A 14493-nucleotide genomic window follows, 5' to 3' on the forward strand; every position below is an offset into this window, starting at 1 on the left:
TGCCCGATCGCTTGCAGGTCCTGAGGCTCCTGCAAAGTGTGAAAATGGCAGATGTGTGCAATAAAAGAAGCAGAAGCATAACAGGATATAGTAAAGAGTTTGAACAATCTTCTGATAGCTCCTTTTGAGCTGCCTCTGACCTGTATGCAGGTGGTGTCGTGGGTCATTGTTAGGAGATAAGTCGGGGAAGGGGAAGGGAACGGTATATGTTCCCTACAGTTTTAGGCTGCTCAAGTCCTTTTTTGCTTTTAGCTCCGTCCCTTGGGGTCAGTGGGTTAGCAGCTTCCTGTTCTGCCACGTCACATCCATCCCCTGCATGTGCCACTGACTAATATACATTCTTTGGTCTGTACTGTGTTGTGTTCAATATTTATGTTCAATCAAATAATTGAGTCACATATAAAAAAAAGCAAATAAATAGGACTGTATTCGCCCCCACACGCACTTTAGTGTGTGTTATTACTTATGTGTCTGTCAGTAATAATAACAGCTGCCTATTATTATGACTGTACACATATTTGGCAGTAAACGACCGAAACAGTAGGAGTCCTGTAGCAACAGAATGGGGCCCAAGCACCCTGTCCAACTATGGGAACAGGAAATTATGTGTACCGTGTGACTGGAGTCAAGAGGTAGACACCCAATGCATAAGCAATGGGTAAACTCCAGGCCGCTAACCCTTCAGAAAGCAGGGGAGGTTCTAACTGTTGACTGAACAAGTCATGTTAGATATGCTAACTGTGTATAGGAGCAAGGCGTTGATGAAATCCGAGCCGATAACATTGATGAGAGATGTCTCATCACAAGGTTGACTTTCTTCAACACTGAGACCCTTTCTTTTAGAATTAGACCATGATTAGGTAGATTGTAAATCGCAACAAATTGCCTCGGAAGAGGCATCATGGCATTCCAATCTCGAGGGCCATCAATTGGATCCGCTTGAAGCCCAACTGTAAGTACAACTCTTGGTACGATTCCGGACTCGCCACGCTTAAACCAGTGGTCGAAGTGTATGAAAAGAAGTAGTGGAACTATGTACCCTACTGGCCTGCCCGGCTCCTCACAAACCCAACTGCCACACGCCCTCCCAAGCACAATTCAAATCCACAAACAAATGCACCTGCTGTGCTGTTTAGGGGACTAGTTTCAACTGCTTCCTACACTTTTATTTTAATACTAAACCATTCCGGAACAGTTTCTTTTTAAAATAAAAGTGTAGTAACACTGAAACGAAATAAAAAAAGTAGAGGAGCACCGCTGCCAACCGCTACCGCCCACTTCGATCACTGCCTTAAACGCAAATGTAGGGCAGCTGAGAGGAAGTGGAGGGCATCAGGCACACCCCCTGACAAACCGGCCTGCTCCCTGCTCCAAAGGCAGTACAGACTTTCCCTTGTTCACCCCTAACAATGTTTCTAGACAAGTCCGATCTATGAAAGTCCTGTCAAAGCAAGTTCTCCCCAGCTCATCCAGACCCATCAAGAACCACATTGACACCCTTGCTCCAGCCTTGGCCGATTTCTGCAATCACACCTTTGCCACTGGAACTTTCCCCTCCCCCTTAACCACTCCTATGTGCACTGCCTTCTAAAGAAGCCCTCGGCTGATCCTTCCTCTCCGGCTAACTATCGCCCGATCTCCATAACGCCTTTCCTGGGCAAAGTCCTGGATAACCTGGCCATCTCCCAGCTTAATCTGCAAAGTGAATCTGTCGGTTGACTCCATGACCAGCAGTCTGGCTGCAGAGCTGCCAGAACTTCAGAAGCACAGAAACCGCTCTCCTGAACACCCGTGAACACCTGCTCTCCAATCTTGACTCTAATCTTCCTTCTGTCCTCATTCTCGTCGATCTTTCCTCTTCTTTTGACGCAGTAAACCATGCCATCCTGCTCAATAAACCTCCGTGACATACCTGGGTATCACCGATCAGACCCAGGCCTGGTTGACCTCCTTTCTCACAGACCGACCCTTTCAGGTCCAACTAGGGTCTTTCATCTCGTCTATATATCTCTCTATTTGTGGTGTTCCCAAGGGGTCTAACCTCTCTCCCTGGCTTTTCATCCACTATCTGGCACCTCTTGCCCACCGCATCACTACTTTCTGCTTCAATTTTCAGTGTTATGCGGATGACACCCAGCTCTCTTTCAGGCTCCCCTCAGACACCTCTACTCCTTCTCCCATACCAGTCTGTCTGGCCGCAGTTCAGGAATGGTGTGCTAGCAATGATCTCCGCCTTAATGCCAGTAAGACAGAGATCCTTCTCACTGGAACACCTGCTCCCTCCTTTCCACTCTCTCTCTCTCTCTCTCTGGCGCCCTCTCTGGGCCGTCTTCCGGCTCCTTCCTGTAATGCTAAGATCTTTGGTGTCATCTTCGACTCCACCCTCTCCTTCTCTCCCCACATCTCTGACATCTCCAAGAAGTCAAACTATGAGCTGCACCTCCTCAGAGGTATTCTTCCTTTTCTCACTTTCCCCCAAAAGCTCACTGTCTCCAGAGCTCTGGTCCTCTCTAGGATGGACTACTGCAACAGCCTCCTTCTAAATCTGCCTGCTTCTACTCTTCAACCTTTACATCATATCCAGAACAGGACTATGATACTTGTCCTTGGCCTCAAGCCCAGGGATTGTATCTCTCCAGCTCCAAAATCTCTTCACTGGCTCCCCGTGGCTGCAAAGATCAAATTCAAGACCCTCTGCATCATCCATAAGGCTTTCTGGGGCCTGGGACAGCTCTACCTCCAACTTACTCTTCCAAAACATCTTCCTTCTCAAGCTCTCTGCTCATCCACCTCCAACTGTCAGAGGGTCAGACACTTCTCCAAGCAGATAGTTGGGAGAGTATCAAGACCCTTCCGCTTTCTCTCTTCCTCTCCCCTGCTAATGTCTCTGACTGCTCCTCAGACTTGTCGCCTGGATACCCTATGAACTCGGGCCCAGGCTCCTGCATATCCTGTTGCTATCGCACTGCCTCCTGGCTCCCCCAGCACTTAAGGGTCTGTACCTGTAACCCTACAGTCCCTTCTCTCTGCACTTATGAGCCACCCGCTGCCTGCACTTATTGAGTTACCTGCATTTCTCCCCTCCCTCTTCCCCGTACTTGCACAATCTGAATGACACAAGGCCTAGTAAGATCGTTGTTTTGTCTTCCCTTTGTCTCCCCCTCCTTGTCCTGTCATGCCTAGAAACATTTGTGTACAGGCACATTATAAATCATATCAAAAAAGCAATTATCTGGAGAACAAGAAGATCTTGGTATTGGGCTCTGTCCCTGATGCTCTTAGTTAGATGGCAGCCCTGCAGGTCCTTCACAATGTGCTCAGTCTATCTGACAAAGGTGGTGGTGGTGGTGGTGTGGGCTCTACTTGTAGGTTTTGATTATCTTCTCAGCAGCGTTTGACGGAGATCCATAAAGCAAATACATAGACACAAGAATAACATTGCTAACTAAAATACAGTTACAAATTACACATACACAAATTACCCCAACAGAGGACGGAGGGTCACATAGTTATCTGCCCAGAAGTGCTTCTGTGCCTTATCCGTTATCATCAACTTTGAAAACAAATATGATTTTTAAAAAGCAGTACAATTTTGCAATGATTGTATTCTACAAGTGGAATTATTTATTATATTGTTTTGGCTGAATCATTTCAACCTTTCAATAAATGATAAGATAAGAATACACAAGATCAGAATACAGAAGAGAAAAGGGAAAGATACATTATTGCACACAATATAAAATCCCTTACAATTAATTTAATAAATAATCAATACACGAACATCTTATTCATTCAATGTATCTTCTGGCCTTAAAATACCTATTAACAGTAAAAATGTCACTGTTGCTAAAATCAATGATATGTGCTGACTACTAAACCTAAACTCCAAACTTTCTCCTCTGATAACAGTCTAAAATCCTTAAAATAACTGTGAAAACAAATGATCGTTTTTCCGAATAATGTTGGCAGCTAATCACCAAATGTTTAAGTGTTTCCACATTACCTTGAAGGTTACAAAACTGACAATGTATCTATATCAATGGGCATGTAAGTCTCGAGCTTGGTACGTCCTTTGTTGGCCGTAAATCAAGCCGAAATCTTAGGAACCAAGACCGATATCTAGCACATGGGAACTTTCGCAGATAAAAGCGGCATATTATTCAGCGACATCTCCTCTTGGGCAACATTTTTCAATACTTTATATTTAGTACATTGGTCCCTAGTACTCCGCCAATCAGACCACCAGAAATGTTCTTTGCTTTATCTGGAGTTCTTAGCAGCATATCTAATGCTATGTCTGCTACACTCATTAGCTCCAAACATTCCTCCTTCCATTGTTGCAAAGATTGATCTAGCTGGCTATCCAAGAGCTTGGCGATGATTGCAAAAATTGAATTTTCCTGACCAATTTTGCACTTCCTAAATAAAGATAAGGTGGAAATAAAAGTAACCTCAGTAAACACACCAGAGAGCAATTGTCATTAAAACCAGAACCTAAATGTTCGTGTATGAGAACCAACCCTCAATAGATTAGGGCTATGTCCTATTCCCATAGACAGTCAGCACCACCTACCACTCTCAGAGTAAGGATTACAAGAAAGAAAAGTAAAAAAGGATGAAAAGCATACTGCCATGTATCCCTCCCTCCTCACTATCCCTAGGTTGTACCTCAAGAGACCTTATCAGTGACCGCTGTGCTTCCTCCCTTGACCTCTTTGGGTGAAATGTCTTTGCCCCACCTCCCATGTTTAGCCCATAACTTGGATTACAACCAGCAGGGAGGACGCAGTAGGAGAGTAAGGGGTTATCTTGAAGTCCTCCTTCGCCCTATTCCCTTGAAAGGACTGATTTGAGCCACTTGGCTCACATGTTACGATAGAGTGGGCAGCAAAAATAAAATGTTAACCAGTGTTTCGTGTGACTGGGCGGCATCACGTGTGCACCTTTGGCCAACGTTGGAAGATGTGTCATGTTGAGTGGATAGAAGAAGTCTAAACGTAATTGCAAGAAGAGACAGCTACATTTTGGGGGCAAAGTCTTGACATAAAGCATCACAGCATCCTTTCATTAGATGGTCATTTGGGAAACAGGTGGATGAGTCGTGGCCAGTTGCCAGTGCCATTTGGGCAATCTCTCAGTGGCCTATCATGTACTGCATGTTATTCGTTTTACACACAAAGCCTCCGGTGATCTGCTCACCAGCTTGGGTGTTGCAGTGCACAATAGTACACAAACTGTGCTCTGCTGTGGGTGTGGATGTTGCCTGTCGGAGATCTAGAATCCCTGATGCATAGCATGCTGAAGATTGAAGCCTTGATGGTTGCTCATTGCCTTACATTTCTGGTACGGTTCAGGTATTAATGAGTCATTCAGGAACATTATTTTCAGCATTTTCTCAAGCTGAACAACGCCAAGCTAGAGTTGCTTGCCTCCTCCCTATTTCATGTTGAAGGAGCTATCGAGCAGTTGGTGGGACCGACCAATTTCTAGTGCCTTTTGCTAAAACCTTAGAGTTTGTTTTGCACCCTTGCCTTTCTTTGTGCTTTCTCGTGAAGAACATCATCGGTGCTGCAAGTTGTCGTCAGGATTCCCTCTGCACATCTTAGTTTAGGCTGATGATTGAAATCATGGTTGCTTCCGGGCGCGATTATGTTTCCTCCGTCGTGATAAGTCCGCCCTGGCTCCTCCGTGGACTGTGCGAGTCAGGACGTTTCACCATATGGCCCTGATCATGCATAATTTACACTAGATCCCCTACCAGCTCACATGACTTTCCAGGCTGCTTCCCTCACTTTAAGAATTGCCCACCCATCTACCCTTCCATATAATGCAGGACCTGCACTTGCCTCCTCATTTACCTCCTCATTTACCTTCAGCTGAAAACGCGTTCCATCTGCAAGTTTCCACGCGCTGCTAACCTCACCTTTTTCACTGTATGTCTCTGTAACAGAAATGTCCTGTTTCTTCCATTGGGTTACGTCTGTTGTTTATTGTATTGGCGTTGTTTCGAAAAAAACGCAGAGCGTAGAAGGCGCTGATGGCTTTGCTATGATCACGCAACAGAAAAAGTCAAACTGATCCATCTACCCGGGCTTGTTTGACCCCTCTATGTATCTGGGTGCACTGCTGGATCTTAGAGGCATGTTTTGATGATATATAAGAAGGGAGCCCTTTATGCCCAGTGCATAAGGCATTGTTATAATCTGGTTGGGCAGTGAACTCTACCAGACGTTTCTACCACTGAGTGCTGCTGTACTCTCTTAACGTATGGCACTCCTATAGTTTAATTCAAGTTGTTGATGTATCTTCTGCGCTTGTTTACCCCCTGTATCTGATTGTACCATGATTGCTTTTGTATATGTGGAAGCTGTACCCACAATTAAAGGACTTCATGTCACAGCGTTTCCCTTCCATATTATTGTAACCTGGATCACATAACATGTTTGTTGTGGCTAGAAGCAGACATGTGCCATGTAAGGGATTTTAGTGTGGCTGAAATAGTGAACACACGGAGCGGAGGCACTGAAAGTTAAACTGTTACACGAGTGTATGTTTCTTGAGGGTTTGGGTCTGGTATAGAGAGGTCCTCGAAGGTGAAAGGAGCTCTGTGCATAGTGCTGGGAAGTCGGTGCACAGCCAGCCAGCCAGAGGCACACTCGAGTGTATGAAGAGATCAAGAGATCACAGTGGATCTGTGGGGGGTGCTCGGGTACAAGCATAGAGGTCAGAGGAAACAGTTGCCGCAGGTTGGGGTTAACTGGTGCCAAGTGGCCGTGCTGGCACCCCCACTTTTGCTATGCTTCTTTCCACTTCTCTTTTGTATTTGTAAATGGCACACAGGATCACAAATGCGGCACAAAGGTGGCATGTGCCCGCCGGGCAAAACACTGCAAACACAACAACACTTCTTTACTGTAGACGTGCCAAAGGGAAGCACCCCAGAGAAACCCTACACCCGGGAGTGTCCATGGTTACTTCATAGGTGCCAGTACTTCCCTTCCCATTGAACGTGAGAGCCTGGCAAGGGGAGTGGCACTGTAAAAGGAAGATTTTTTTTAATCAAATGAACTGTGCTATCCAGTGAAAATATCAGCGACAGAAATATAGCAGTAAAAGAAAACTTTGCAAAATGTTAAACGCAATTAAAATAATAATATGGGATGCCTAAATGATAGAATGAAATGAAAGGACACATATCAGTGTGGGTGGAATTGTGGCTGCCCTCCCATCTAAATGTAAAAAGACATGTTTAGTGCTTATGATGGTCTGTGATAAGTGAGAGTTGAGCACGTGACAGTGGAATTCAGGGGGTAGGTATGGATTATTGGCTTTTAGAGGCGGGTGTAAAAATGAGCAGTTGATTTACGTTTTTCTAAGATCTATTTTATTGGACTATATTTTCCCATAGGAGCGTTACAACGCCAAACATCTCTTTCACCCGATATCTATTTTTTGCAAAGTTTTTTGGTTCTTACCTCAATTTAGCTCATTGTTTTAAATGCACAAGAGTTGTATTAAACGCCAAAACGCCACACCAAAAAAAAATACCATCCGTTGTAGGGAACATTTTATAACCTCCGACTAGTTCACAGTTCTATCAAATCCCCATCATATTATCTTTCACAGAACATCCACTGACAGCAAGAGCCTAAAGAGTGCCCTTAAATCTATGGCGACAAATGGACGTCCCCAAAAATCCACAAGCGTATCCCCATCCCCAGAAAAGCAGTCAGGGGTGGACTGACCTATAGGCAACTCTGCAGATGTCCAAGTAGGCCTCTGCACCCTGGGTCCCTTTTGTGTGCTGTATCCTATCTTATTTCCTAATTTCCTCACAAGAAAAGGGTTGGGCTTGCTGGAAATGTGTAATTTGGGCCACTATGAACATTATTTCCAGGACCTCTTCTGGTTCCCCGTCCACCCCTGAATGCTGTACATACAGACCTAGTAGTCAGATGCATATGACAGGGTCATTCCGGTGTGGCGTGGGCACTGGGGGCATCCTCACCCTTTAACAAATCGAGCATGTGTTTCATATTCAGGCATTGCCACCTAGCTCTGGAACACCAAGGCTTGAAAACAGTTTTCCTCTTGGATACCTTCCAAAATATACTACAGCCACTGGTCTAAACTTTCACTATGCACATGATAAATTGGTCGTCCATAGCGCCCTTGACAGGGGCAAGATTGCGCTTGGCAGCGGTTTCTCAGACTAGGACCAGTCTTCCAAATCCAGATACACAAACACAGAAGAACGTAATGTGTTGAAGTTCTGAACTGCGTCCAGGGGCGGCACTGTAGGGGTCATCCAGTGCAAAGTCATAAGTGTCGTTAGACGCTCGGTTGGCGTGATAAACCTGATCACTGCCACCATGGACATGTCCACTATTTCTGTACCGGTAGGGTCTTCCAACCGAGTCCATGCCGTAGCCAGAGTCGTAGGGTCTTCCGTAGGAGTCCATCCCATAACCAACGCCATGGGGTCTTCCAACTGAACCCATGCCATAGCCAATACCTGCTCCCGCAAGAGCACCGATGGCAGCAGCTCCCGCCATCTTCATACCTTGGTTGGAGCCACCTGGCTGGTGGTAGCCACTGCTCCTCATTGGGGGGGATCCTGCTCGAGAAAAGGAGCCACTCCGCCCCCATCCACCACCTCCACGTATACCTCCAAAGCCGCCACTTCGCCCGGTGTAAGCAACGTCACTGAAGGCTGAGAGGAGAAGCAGCAATGGAGGGATCCAGAAACTGGTTAAGAGGTCACGGCCCATCCCGAAATACCTGCAAAAAGGAAGAAACATCAGAAGGTAAGGAGAGTGCAGCATAGCAGGAGAAGCAGATGAAAAGATGGAAAGAGGTAAGCAGAGATAAGAGAGCTAGAGGATAGATGTTTAGAAGGCTGGGTGAATGAGTGAGTGAACGAACGGATAGCTGGTAGACATTAGTAGTGAAAGGGTTGATGGCCTAGCTGGTGTCATTTATGTCCGTGGTTTAACCAGGTGACGTATTTTCTGCTCTAGGCCTAGCTCGTCAGTTTCATGATTGTGGTTCTTAAATGTTACTCTTAAATACTGGCAATTTTAGTTTTTGTTGTACAGTCAGAAGATGAGGTGAGAAGAAACTGCGTTTTTACAGTTTATAATTCTACTAGATTTTACAACCACTTCTACAGTTCTGGAGCTGTTCTTTTAAAGGTTTCAAATCATTCCTCTTCTTTATACTTTTTTTAAAATTATTGTGATGAATTCATTTACATTTTCACCAAAAGCGAGGGAGAACACACATGAACATTTCTATTAGAAAACATGATAATAATTTACATAACAAATAAATAACACAATTTAGCATCTTTTAAAATCTATAAAATCAGAATGTTCATTTTACAGTCCTTATTTCTTATTAAAACATACAATTTACACACACATTTTTTTTAAAGTAAAAAGACAATTTATCTCAGAAATAATTCATCCAAAAAACTCAAAGCTGTGAGACGCCACACATTGGACCTGGCAAGAAGACTATTAAGCCATACGCTAGTACCGGATAATGCACCAGGAGGCTAAACAAGGTGACCAAAATGGGTTAGCCGTCTATTATGTAAAGCATAGCAAGCATTCAACCAACAAATGATAGATTGTCTCAATTTTAGAACAACCATTGCAGTATCAACATATTCTTAGTTCTCTTTTTACGTTTGCTCTGGCCCCAACTATCGCATTGGTTGGATACAGATTAAGGCACAGCCATAGAAACCTAGTACGCCAAGAGGCACTTTGGAACTTGTAAAGGTAATGCGGGAGATTCCCAGCCAGTCTTACATCCAGCAGGATGCTAGTGTATAGCCTGTATTTACGAACCTCTAGGATTGTAAACATTCAGTCCAGTTCCAAAAGCTTCCTTTTCGCACTTGACTGGGTTTCTACCACCCTTTCCAAAGATGGGTCGTATTGCAGCATGCTAGCCTCACATCTGGCTAGCCAATCATTAAAAGGTTTGTTAGACTTGCTATCATTGAGCTGCCTAAGCTGTCACCAGGTGGAATGGTCCTCGGCAGAACAATTTTCCCAACCAAGTTTTTCCATGCAACACTACTATTAAGAGAGCGTAACCCCAATTCAAATCTTATTACAGGACTGGGAACACCCTTCGGTGCGTCAAATAGTTTCTTCCAAAAAATACCTTCTAAGCAGGCCCAATCCACATTTGCTTTCTGTAGTAGTGTCTCAGCCCCACAAAGACTAACAGGGACCACCTTTTTCTCTAGAATTCAATCACAGGGAGGAAGGAAAAATGAGCAGCAAGGGCAGTAATCTTTGACTTCTTATACTCAAACACCTCTTTCCCATTAGAACCTCCAGGTAAGTAAAAACCCAAGTATATCAAATTAGAAACATTCTCTAGAGCCGTATTTTCTAAAAACCATTTATAACTGGACTATGTATTTTTTTCCCTAACCGGTTGGAGTAAAAAAAAAAAGGTTTGTTTTAGCAATATTAATTTTTAACCCATTTGACTTAGTGTACGGTTCCAAAGCCGTAAGTTGGTGCTGCAGGCCTATCTGGGTGTAGTCCATCAGTCCCGTATATACCATATATAGGGCCTCATTACACGGTAGACGGTAAGGGTTTACCGGTAACGGTAAACCCTTACCGCCTTACTACGAGGTCCCTTTGCGGGTTGGGGAATTTAACGCCTGCTTTGTGCAGGCGTTAAAAAACAAACCTGCAAAGGGACCGGGGTGCTAATTACGGTATCGCAATTTGCGGTACCATGATTAGCGCCTTCCCCATTCCCATTATGCCCTATGGGGCAAAAATGTGAATGGGGAAGGGCAATGGAGGAAGGAGGAATTACCGCCTTCCCAACCTTGGAATAGGGCGGTAATTCCCCTTTCCTCCAAGGCGGTACCGGTAAATTACCGGCATGAACCATGGCGCTAATAGCGCCATGGTTTACCGCCTACCGTGTAATGAGGCCCATAATCTTAATTATACTTGAAAGGCTCTTTACAGCTAATCGCTTCACTTGGACACCTGCTCAGGTGGTAAGCAATACAATATTGTGTCAACACCCTGTTAAGTGTTGCTTTCTGGCTTGTGAGGTTTGGTGGGCACTGCGTGAAGCGCTTGCTGTACTTAGAGGCACTTGCGTTTACTCGTGAAAAAGCAAACATTAATCATATATGTGTTATTCTTAAAAGCCCTGGCAGAACCTTGATAACCTAAACTAATAGCGTATTTCTTGAATCTTTTTTTTTGTTACAATTATTGTTTGCCCCATTTCCATGAGTTTAGGTGTGCACATTGAGTGTTCACATAAACACAAGTCCAGGGCCTCTTTGACGTCATTTTCAGCATCTGTAACAGCATCTTCAATTGCAGAAACAAAGAGGCTCTGAGAGTACACATACGTGTGCCTCATTGGAAAGTTAGATCTTAGGAACCCTTAGGGCTATTGCATCATCGACTTCCTTTCCCCTTTAACTATTGCAAATTTAGTGTTCACAGGTTGAACAACAATGTAACACTTCATATCAGTGTTGACCAGGAATGAAAATATATGTGGCTACCACTTCTGCAGATCTAGGATTTGCAGATGGAAAACCGCACTTGCATCCAAACTGAAATCTTTTTGGCCGAGGAGATCCAAATTCAAAACAATCCAGGGAGGACCCCACCTGTGAAGTATCAACTTCCAGGGCACCAGTGGTCCAGGGATGAATATCCGTTTCTAAACCATCAATCAACCCCACACCTCTCGTACACCAGAAGGGATCCGAACAGATTGGAACACAAGTAAATAATAAACCTCCTTGTCCAATTTTGGTAACATGGATGGAACGGAAGGCTTATCTACGCAATGTCGTGGATCATTGGTTAGTTGCAACACAGCGAAAATGCAATTATTATAAAATGATAAAAGGGACTGTCCAGTCAAGGTTGCGTACAAATATCTACTTTATTATTATTACAACAGACAGTTCTAGCACACTTCAAAATACAACCCATGCTGTAAAGGAACACAGAGGACAGACAATTTCACAAAGGAAAGGGATACACTCCGGAAAATGGCAGGTGGATGGTCGGTAAAGTAATCAGTCTTAACTGTTCAAGGTTATTTGGTTTCAGCACCAACAGAGCAAGGGGACGTAAATGTCATGAGGGGCCTTCATAGAAGGACCAGGGGGACAGAACTACAATGTACCTGGTGCTTGAGACGATCTTGATGGTCGACAGCTTCAAGTCGGTTCCAGGACGCTTTGTAGCTTCTGTGAAAGATTTCAAGACGGGAGACAGATGCAGGTATCAGGCGGCAGGCAGTTTGCCAAGCGAGGCTGGACGGACTGCTGCAGGCTGGCCTGCACGGCAGCTCAGGATCAAGAATCGGTGTCTCTGTGCTGGTTGGCTGATCTGGACCGCTGGTTGGGGCATCTCGGATGGCTTGAGTGACTGCAGTGTGACAACAGTCAGTGGTGCAGCCGGTCGAGGTTCGAGGGCTCGACTGCCTTGAAAAAATGTCCTTAAAAGATGGACGCTGGTTGATGCTTGTATGGCACTCCTCCTAGCTTTTTGCAGGGCTGAAGGAGAGTGCTTGCAGACAACAGCCTTGTCCATTGTTCGGAAACTCTCTGTCACTTCCCACCTAGGAAGCTTGCTGGCAGAACCTAGCAGGGCACATTATGCACTGTCTGGGTACCGGTTCTGGAGCTGCTGGATGGGTCCTCTGAGTCTGGTGTCTCCCTCTGTTCCCTGGGAGATGTTTAGGGGCGGGATCTTGCTTCCTCTTGAAAAACCTGCCCTTTCTTCACTGGCGGAAGCTGTAAGGTAGACTGTACCTTCAGCCAAGGTCCAAATGAGTCCTTCTTACTTCTTTCAAAGTCGTCGGATGAGCGGCTCAGCCCTCTTTGAAAGTCAAATGGGCCCAGTTATTTGTGCAGGCTAAGCCTATCTTAAGGAACCAATCTGGGGTCCCCAACAACAATCTTCTGTTATGCGTGAGGTCAGCACCAGAGTCCTTTGCAACAGGAAAGGTAAGAGGTGACAACATATACTCCTAAGTCTCACACATCTTCCTGTCTGTTGTAGATCAAAGTGTCTCTCTGGTTAACTGAGCCCTATGTGGCTCTTGATCAGAGTGCAGGTCTCCCTTGATGTTTGTGGTGAGAACAGACTTCTATGTCCCTACAATCGCATACCTCGTCCCTTTGACAAAGAGTATGCCTACTGTAAACAGTTGTCCCAGACATGACATTCACTGCCCTTCGTACATAGGAATGGGAGCTAGCTTCAAGGGGACACATTGCATATCAAAGAGGTGTTAGTTTTCCTGCCCATTGTTAAGTTCTGTGACAAGGCCTATATGCAGGCCTTCTTCAATTAACTCATCAGTATGTGCCTCCAACACACAGAACTTAGACAATAGAACAGGGCGGATGCATGGAATCTTTGATATTTAATTAGGCTGGCCATGGGAGGGGGAAGGTGTTGCCCTTCTTCTCTAGATGTTTTTGTGCACCCCTCGTTGTCACCTTTAAAATAAATGTGACAGGCAGGACTGCACCTGTAGGCTGTGTCCCCCAGAGTACACTGGACTATGTGTTGGTTGTGTAGCAAGCATTAGAAAATGTGTGCGGATTAGCCCCACACATTTTCGGAGGTTGATCTCCCATCATTCCATTTCCAAAAAAATCATCAAGAAAAACCCAGGCGAGCGCACACTCCCTGTGCGGATGGTCAAATCCCTCACATGCCCCCCAGCCTCAACATGTGAACCACCACCCTACTGAGGGTCTGGTTTGTTATCAAGGTAAAAGTACTGGCTGAGGCCATCTGCATTTCCATGCTGGGAGCCTGGCTTGTGCTGGATGTCCATATCTAATGCCTGTAGGGATATGGCCCAACGCAAAAGCTTAGGGTTCTCCCCTTGCATGGCCATCAACCATCACAGAGGCCGGTGTTCTGTCTGGATCATGAAGTGAGGCCCAAAGATGTAGGGTTTCAGCTTCTTTACAGCCCACACGACCACATACGCCTCTTTTTCTAATACAGCCCAGTTCCTTTCCCTTTTTGGCAACTGCCTGCCAATGTAGGCGACAGGTTGCTCTACCCCTTCAAAGTTCAGCTGCGCTAACACTGCTCCAATCCCAAAATCACAGGCGTCTGTCTGGATAATGAACTCCCGGCATTGTCTGCCACTTTCAGAACTGGGGCCCTGCACAATCCATCCTTTAAATCCTGAAAGGAGGTTTGACAGGCAGTGGTCCAAGTTACCTTCTTCGGCATCCTCTTGAAAGTTACATCATTCACAGGCATGGCGATGGTACCATACCCTCTGATGAACGACCAATAGTACCCGGTGAGACCTAGAAAGGCTCTCGCCTCCGTTGGTGTGATGGGGATGTCCCAATCCTTCACAGCCTGTACCTTTGCTTCGAGAGGTTGTTTGTTTGTTTGGTTGTTTATTTTATTTGTAAAGCGCACCTAACCCGTGGGT

At 45.3% G+C, this 14493-nt stretch overlaps 1 long non-coding RNA gene across 1 annotated transcript in view; it reads right to left on the reverse strand.

Annotated features, from left to right (window-relative positions):
• Positions 1-3601: 3601 nt before the first annotated feature.
• LOC138491974 (uncharacterized) overlaps positions 3602-14493 on the reverse strand; it is a 38667-nt gene continuing 27775 nt past the window's right edge. Inside the window, exon 2 of the long non-coding RNA XR_011276116.1 lies at positions 3602-8781. This is a non-coding gene — a long non-coding RNA (uncharacterized lncRNA). The remainder of the gene's footprint in view (positions 8782-14493) is intronic.

Source organism: Ambystoma mexicanum, chromosome 10 (genome assembly GCF_040938575.1).
Source record: "Ambystoma mexicanum isolate Mex_15411 chromosome 10, UKY_AmexF1_1, whole genome shotgun sequence".
NCBI lineage: Eukaryota > Metazoa > Chordata > Amphibia > Caudata > Ambystomatidae > Ambystoma > Ambystoma mexicanum.